Genomic DNA, 8,461 nt, shown 5'->3' on the forward strand with positions numbered 1-8,461 from the left:
CAGCCTTGCCAGTCAAATGATTTGTCAAATGATGGTCACTGTTCTTGCAGGGAATGCTTCTATACTGACAGTATCTACAAGTGCAGTCAGCAAACATTACATTACATATGTATAAAAAAAGAAAAGGAAAACCGAGTAATCGTATATAAAAAATGACATTTGAATTCAAAACAAATCGCAGTGGCGGAACGTTAAAGAAAATTACAGGGAATATTTAGTTTACATTTAATTTCTTGAATTTTATAATAAATTAATTTATAGAAATCTCGCACTGACGCTTTTTTTGTGAAAAAGGAAGAGATTAATTAAATAAAGTAGTTTTACATGCGTATTTTGGTACGTGGATAATTTCCAGAAATTTTAACTAAAAAGCTTGCAACTCTGATGAAACTTTGTTGGTTTTTTTAATTTTTGCACAAAGTTTGGAATTGAGATTTATATAGTTTTTTTCAGATAAAAAAATTAGCAGAAAAAATTTCAAATGAAGATTGCGAATATTATATCAGTCAGTCAATATAGTTATTTATTCCTTTTTTACTTAGTGAAAAATGGAGATACATATATGTTTGGCATGACATTCTAAAATGATAAATTGCTAGTCATTTAAAAATTTTTCAAATCGGCTTTTTAATTTCCAGTTTCAGTTTGTATAAGTAAACATCGTCAACAAAGGGGCATAACCACCCCAGAGTAAAATGAGCCCCTTCAAATTTAATTTCAAGTGCTACTGAGGATGCGTCAAATTCGCTTGAATGTATTTTTCACATATACTCCCATGATACAAATATTTAAAGGTAAAACCCATGATAAAAACATAACAAGGTAAAACCATTGAGAGGCAGTCTGACGTTTGCCAACAATATAATTTTAAAATCAAAACTCAAACTCACACACACATTCTCATTTTCAATCTCAAACAACAACAATTGTGAACAATTTAATTTTTTTATTTTCAAATTTATATGATTTTGAAATGTTGGCAAACGTCAGAACAAAATCATGGCCGACGAATTGAGAGAATGAATTTACCTTGTAATGTTTTTATCATGGTAAAACCGCTCGCTAAATTCGTCGGCCATCATTTATTTTTTGAAGTTTGTCTACTTTATAAAATTGAAATTTTCAGAGCGACTCAAATGCCAAATAAAAGTACAACTAAAAACAAATAGATGAAAATATTCAAATTTTCTTTTATTTGAGACTGAAAGTGAGAATGGATTTGTGAGATTGAAAATTTGAAAACATTTTTGTTATGTTAGCGAACTTCAAAAATGTTCAGGCTGCCTCTCAGCGGTTTTACCTTAAAATTTTTGCATCATGATATATTCCCAACGGGGCCAGAAGCGCTCCATTCGTTCTATTGGAGCGCTCCATTATTCAATAATACAAGGTTATGTAAATTGTGACAGCTCATATTTGACACTCCGTTATCCAGATTTTTATTTTGGAAGTAGGGAGAAAGGGGAAGAATATCATCGCCCTTTCTGAAAATAGTGGTAGAAGGTAGTAGAAAAATGGACAAAGGATGGAATTTGCAGTAAAATGCGTATTATTAATTGAATGCGAGTTTTAGATATATTTGATGTTTTAATGGAAATATTGACCAAAACGAAAGCACGCATTATTAAACTACAGTGAAACCCGCTTAAGTACCCCCCGCTTAAGTGCCTAACCCGCTTAAGTAACCAACAATTTTGGACACCATGAATTTTTTAATGTATTCTGAAGAAAATCCCTCTCTTAAGTAGTAAGCTTATGTACCCAACCCGCCTTAGTACCTCAATTTGCAATGCCCCATTTACAATTTTACCTATAATTTTCGCCTTTTTAGGGGTCTTAAAATTCCTTGAAATATTTATGTATTTTGAAATTCAGTAGCAGCGCCACATACCTTCGGTAAAAAAATTTTAAAAAATCAACGGTAACTTTTAGCCACTTGAAAGTTGCACATTATTACACTAAAATTGAATGGGCTAAAAAACTGTATACTCAAAAAACACTTCTGAGAAAAAAGTTTGAAATTATGATGATTTCTTTTAAGTGTCTACAAAATCTTAAGCTTAGGTTTATATGGTATTTGTTAGGGAATGAACTGCATTTTAATTGATTGAAAAACCTTAAAAATGAATAAATATACATAAGTGGCAAACAATATTATTGTGAATTTGGTACAAAATGATATGTCCAACTTTGACTTTTTAAACAATTCAATTCTTGTAAAAATGATATACCATTGCACTAAATATTTTTTTTAATAAAGGTTTTCTTTACATGTTTATGTATATACATAATGCTACGATTTTGGTTTTAAACTATGTATACTTCATTAAATGTTGTTATTCAAGTATTTATGTAAGTTAACAAGAAGATGTAACTACATCAGTAATTATGTCCGCTTAAGTACTCGCATCGAGGAACTTAAGCGGCTTCTTTTAAGTACCCAACCCACCTAAGTACCTTAAAAAGCAGACATTTTTCGTGAGGTACTTAAGCGGGTTTTGCTATATTGTGTTTGTTATCAGTGCTAAAACTGGGACCTGTATATAAGATAAAAAAATAATTATTTGGATTTTACTGATTCCTAGTTTTAAAATTTTTAAGATTTTATGTTGTTTATGTAAATTAATTTAAATATAAGTAGTTTGAGATTTTACCAAGCTGACCAGTTTTTTGTCAAACCTGTACCAAAACAATAAATAAAATAAAAAAAACAACTTGGTTATAGTGGAAACTCTATCGAGAAAAACCACTTTTATTGCTTTTTGAACAAAAAATCACATTAATTTTTGCATAAGAATTCGTTAAAGAAGATATCTGTAAATATATATAAAATCAATAAATTAATTATAAGCATATCGTCGTTTAAAGTGCAAAACCGCGTATCGACAAAATGCAAAACCGCGTATGTGAAGTTGTAGAAATTATTTTCTATAGCGTAAAAACACTCATATTTCAAAATGGTTCTCTTTTTTATAAAGCATTTCGCATTTCTGGCTAGTATATTTCAGAACTAATGGATAAGGATAAGGATTGAGCCAAGAGCTTGTGTGAGCAAATACAATTTTTGGCAGCCAATGTCAGTTACGCGGTTTTGCAGAATGACGATACGCGGTTTTGTACTTTAAACGACAATATACCAATTCATACAAACATATATGTATGTATTTAATTAATTACAAGTTTTATGTTTTGAAAGCTTTATACAATTTTTTACAAGGAAAAAAAACTTACTTGAAAAAAATGGACTTCCGATTAAAAAAGTTGTTTTTTATACACTGAAGTACACTTAAGAAAGGGTGCTGCAGCACTTGGACAGGCAAAACCAAAAGCGAATAGGAACCTGTAAGCGAAAAGGTTCGCTTATAAGAATCTTGCAGAATAATCTCTATTTTATAAGTAAATAAATAAATGAAGCTTACGTGTGTGTGCGCGTTTGGAACGCAAATGTTTTTCGTCGTGCCGCACTTGGACAAGCAAACACCAAAAGCGAATAGGAATCTGTAAGCGAAATGGTTCACTTATAATAATTTTTCAGAATAATAGCTATTTTTTAAAATAAACTTACGTGTGCGTTTGCGTTTGGAATGCAAATGTAGCCGCGCAGCACTTGGACAGGCAAAAACCAAAAAAACCTATAGAAACTCGCCGTGGTAGCTACGAAATGATATTCTGTAAATAAATACTTTAAATAGATTAGTAAATTAAAAAATAATAGCAATTTATTGCAAAACTTACCAGAATTAACGCAATCAGAATGGCAAATGTCAACGAATTAATGTAAAGGAGATGACAAAAACGAGTCAGTGATGCCAACGAATATTTAGTGTGAAGAACTTTAGGTTTTACTACCAATATGACTAAAAACTATAGAGCAACATTCTGGACTAGTAAAGGAGCCGATTTTTTGTGTGGGAGGGAGAAGACTGTTTTATTACAAAACCTTTCTTTTATTGAATCATGGAAGCGATCCATATTCTGCAGTAAGCGCTCCCTTCCTAATTTCATACTTCATTGTATTTTATCATTGTGTGTCATTAGAAAGAAGTGCTCCCTTGCTGCTCCCAAAGAAGCTCTTGGTGAGCGCTTCAACTAAAGCATTTAAAAAGCGATGCATGCAAATTTTAATTTTTATATTAGATTATTGTTTTAATAAAAGAATGGCGTTTTTGTAAACCATTTGATGGTTTTATTAAGTGTACTTATAAACATGTTTTTTTTCTTTTCTATGTGGTATACATACCATATATGTAATACTCCTATATTGGCAGTAAGAGCTAGTACCGTCCGAAAACACTACAGCACAGATACATATATCAATAAACACGTACGAAAGGAAAGCAACACCCACTAGAACTTGAATGGAGATCTCCCTAAGTGAGGAATAAAAGAGTACTCCCCTTGACCTGATTTCGGATCAATAAGAGAGATTTGTGGACTTTTTACTCCCTTATTACTCGTTTAGGAGTCAATAGGGACATCTCCTAAGCTAGCAATTAAAGAATGCTCCCTGAGGCATGATTTGGGAGCAATAAGCGAGATTAGTCGGTTTTGCACTCCTGTATTACTCACTTAGGAGTATAATGGGAGATCTCCCAAGTGAGCAATAAAAGTATCCTCCGGGATACATGATTTCGGAGGTATATGCGAGATTTGTTAGTTTTGTACTCCGTTATTACTCGCTTAGGAGCAAAAATCGATGTCTCCTAAGCGAGCAATCCAGGAGTATTCTTTTTGATTGATAGGATAGCTATACGCACCTTCTTCAACATAATTTTGTGTTTTTGGAAAATGTATGAAGAAAGCAAAACAGATAACTGATGTGTACATTCATACTTACATACATATGTATTTCTTATTGAAAAATTTAAATCAGGAAACAATCAAATTAATTGGAGAGCAAATCTTTAGAGCCGCTGGTATGTATGTAATATTTAACTCAAAATATATTTCAGATTACGGGGCCAGCAATTAAGGCGTCTAAGTTCTAGCGTTGCAATCTCGTCCCGCCCAGAAAATTTACTGGGTACAGCCGGAAATTTTTCAAGGCGTGAATCGTTTGTTCCACTCCCGGGTGAATACAAGTTAAATAACTTTTCCAGGAAATCATCCTCGCCACACTTATCTTGTGGATTATATAAAAGTATATATGTATGTATGTATAATGTTTGAGTTTGTCATTACTGTTCGATATCCGTTTTCTAATTTTAGTTAATAATGTAATAATACTTATTTATGTTTTTTTCTGTTTTTGTAATAATCAGCTTAAATCTTGTATTTATGTGCATAAGTATGTATATATGTATATGATTAAAAAATTAAATAAATGAATTGCGTAAAAAGCAAAATCTTTTTAGCTTATGTAAAATGCTCGTTTTGGAGCAATGTGGGAGTAGTCTTCCATTACTCCATGAGGAGGAATTCGGGAGTATAGAGGCGTTCTTTTATTACTAGTACAGGAGCCTTCCGGGATGACTCTTATGGGAGTACTCCCTTACTACTCGTTAGGGAGGAATGTGGGATGTTTTCTATGTGCACTCCCTTGTTGTCTTTTTGGGAGGTTTCTGGGAGGTAACTAAGGGAGTACTCTCGTATTGCTCCATTAGGAGGTTTGTGGGATGATAATTCTGTGTGTGCTCCCCGATTGCACGATGTAGGGAGACATCTATCATTCTTGCCCCGATTGCTCGTTTAGGAGGTAAAAGGGATTACTCCCCCTCCTAGGACATCCAATGTTAAAGGGAGTATACAAAATTAAATGCTTATACACAGAAGCATAGGGAGCAATGGGGAGTATTCGTATACTCCCAAGGGAGTACTCACCGAGCAATCGTACGATGCTCACAAGTTCTACTGGGCACATACGTTTATAAATAAACAAGTACACAACACATATACAAAAACGGCACTCAAGTACACAATACATAGACAAAAACGGTACTAGACTGTCTCGCTTTGATTTCGGAATGCTTACACATTGAGAAGTTAGCTTACTGCCAATATAGAAGTATTACATATATGATACATACGGAAATACATACATACATACATGTTTGTACATAAATTAACTTTTTTTCAAAAGGAAATATTTTATGTTACTACTCAAAATGATATTTATTTCTGAGCATTGTTAGAAATTTAAAAATTTATTTTTTACTTTGCTTTTATACTGCTCCGTACTTGCTCCTTTGGGGAGCAGCTAACTTTCAGTCCCGTTGGGATTCACAGATACTAATACATTGAAAACCTGCGCATGCGCAAAACGTACATTTGGCTCAAAACTATCTCCCTTTGATTGCTGAATCCAAACACATTGCGCAGCTAGGTTACTGCCACTATAGAAGTATTAAATATATGTCTGCAAGGTTTGTTTAAAAAAATACGTGGACATATTTATATAGTATATCGAGTCCTAACCGCCAAAATAACGTAAGCGACACTTTTTTAAAAATTTTCTTTTTGATGCAGAAATATTCCTAGAGCATCTAGATGCATTTCTGCATCAATGTTGACAAAAATGTGGCTTACGTTATTTTGGCGGTTAGGGCTCGATATGGTGTATAGAAATATCCTTTTTCCCTTAAAGTAAAGCTTTTATTGCGGTCAACAATGATATTTTTCAAATAAGGCAAATTGGAGTATGCGCCATGTACCATATATACGCATATTTTTTTAATCAAATCTTCTCGCAGAGAACTTGTTTAATTTGTAAAAGCCGAAAAATAAATATTTTCTTAGCAAATAAATTCCAAATTTTATGGCTCACTTTATCTTAAACGTTTTTTTTTTGTTTCGAAAAATTATAAAAATTTCAACCAACACCAACATATCAAAATTTAATTGAGCGAAAGCAAAAAGCAAAGCCAAATAAGAGTAATAGAGTAGCCCAGTAAAATAAGATACATTTTTTGATGCAGTCAGTTTAATGCGTTCTTAGACGATATGTATTTGCATCTGTAAATGTGACATTTTCAAAACATGTGTAATTGCGTATGTCTGTCAAATTCACAGTCTTTATTTAACTATTTAAAAATACGTTCTTTGAAAACGAAATAAACTAAACTCAGATGATTATATCTGTTTGTCAGAGGAAAATAGAAATATTTCTATTTCGTATGTACGTGCATCTGCTTTGTACAGAAACAAATCTAATTTGCCTTTACACGATTTGTTGGCATTTCCATATGTAAAAAGTGGCATGTACACATGCAAATACATATCGTGTAAGAGCACCTTTACTTCTATTTGATACGTAGATCATGGATCCACAGTCTTGCCCCTAAATCTCATTTGGCAACATTCCGCCATCTTGGCTTTAAGTGTTTTTTGTTTTTTTTTTTGCGATTAGAAAGCTTATTATGCATTTTTCGTAAAAAATCATTAAAAATAAATATGTAGAGAATTTAATTTCCCACATGTAGTTTATAGAAGGTTTTTCAAAAATAGCATTTCTTATTGTAAAAAATTGGCAAAAACTGCGAAAAATTTTACATTGTCACGGTTTTCGCCATTTTTGACAATTTCTGTTGAAAATATATAGCACATTGAAATTCCAAAGTTGTAGAGAATTTTATTCTTCACAGCTATTGTGCCTAAATTTATTTTGCACGATGCTTAGATCACGGTCGGGAACTCGATAAACATAGCGATGTACGGGATGCGCCGTAAAACTAATTTCCGCACCACCGCTGACGTAGAGTTTTTCGGCGCGTTTTCTTAACGTGGTTTCCTCAGTAGGCCTAATCCACGGGCAACGTTTTTTTTTTAATGGAAGCAAAGTGAAGGTGTTGAAGTGAGTTTTACGGCGCATCCCGTACATCGCTATGTTTATCGCGTTCCCGGCCGTGATCTCAGCGTCGTGCAAAAAAAATGTAGGTACAAAAGTTGTGGAGAACGAAATTCTCTACAACCTTGGAATTTAAATATGCTATGTATTTTCAATAGAAATAGTCAAATAATGGCGAAAACCGTGGCAATGTTAAATTTTTTCGCAGTTCGCAAATTCCACACAGAGAAGAATAAACCGCCGACGGGAAATATTTGAAGAGATGTGTACCATGATACAATAAAATTATAGTTTAAAAAAACTAAAACCTCGCTATTATAGTTTCCATTCGTACTGTCATCAGGTATGTAACTTGAGAATGGAAATCGCTGCATCTTTTAGGAGCATCAATATTACATAGTTACATCCCGAGCAAATAAAAGGGAGGTAAAAAAAGAAGGTACACAGAGAAAATGATACAGGTGAAACGCAAGTTTTTAAAAGAAATTGTAAAATAAAATTTTTTGATATAATTTTACTTCATACAAAATAAAAAATACAGTATTTGTAATTACGACTTTAAAAGGAAACATTCGCAAAACAAAAATGACCGTTATATTATATTCACTTTTTTACTGAGGAGAACAAACGACATTAAAGAAATAGCGTCAAAAATGCGTATTTTAAAAACTAAAATGA

General features: G+C 32.7%; 1 long non-coding RNA gene across 1 annotated transcript; it reads right to left on the reverse strand.

The window, feature by feature from the left end:
- Positions 1-3,307: 3,307 nt before the first annotated feature.
- LOC118751869 lies at positions 3,308-3,780 on the reverse strand. Its single transcript, XR_004994604.1, has 3 exons — positions 3,566-3,780; positions 3,420-3,498; positions 3,308-3,340 (listed from the first exon to the last, which is right to left on the reverse strand). It is a non-coding gene; the product is annotated as an uncharacterized LOC118751869 (long non-coding RNA).
- Positions 3,781-8,461: the final 4,681 nt, after the last annotated feature.

The sequence above is a fragment of the Rhagoletis pomonella genome, unplaced genomic scaffold (assembly GCF_013731165.1).
Source record: "Rhagoletis pomonella isolate Grant_MI unplaced genomic scaffold, Rhpom_1.0 Rhpom_scaffold_00001, whole genome shotgun sequence".
In the NCBI taxonomy this organism is placed as follows: Eukaryota; Metazoa; Arthropoda; class Insecta; order Diptera; family Tephritidae; genus Rhagoletis; species Rhagoletis pomonella.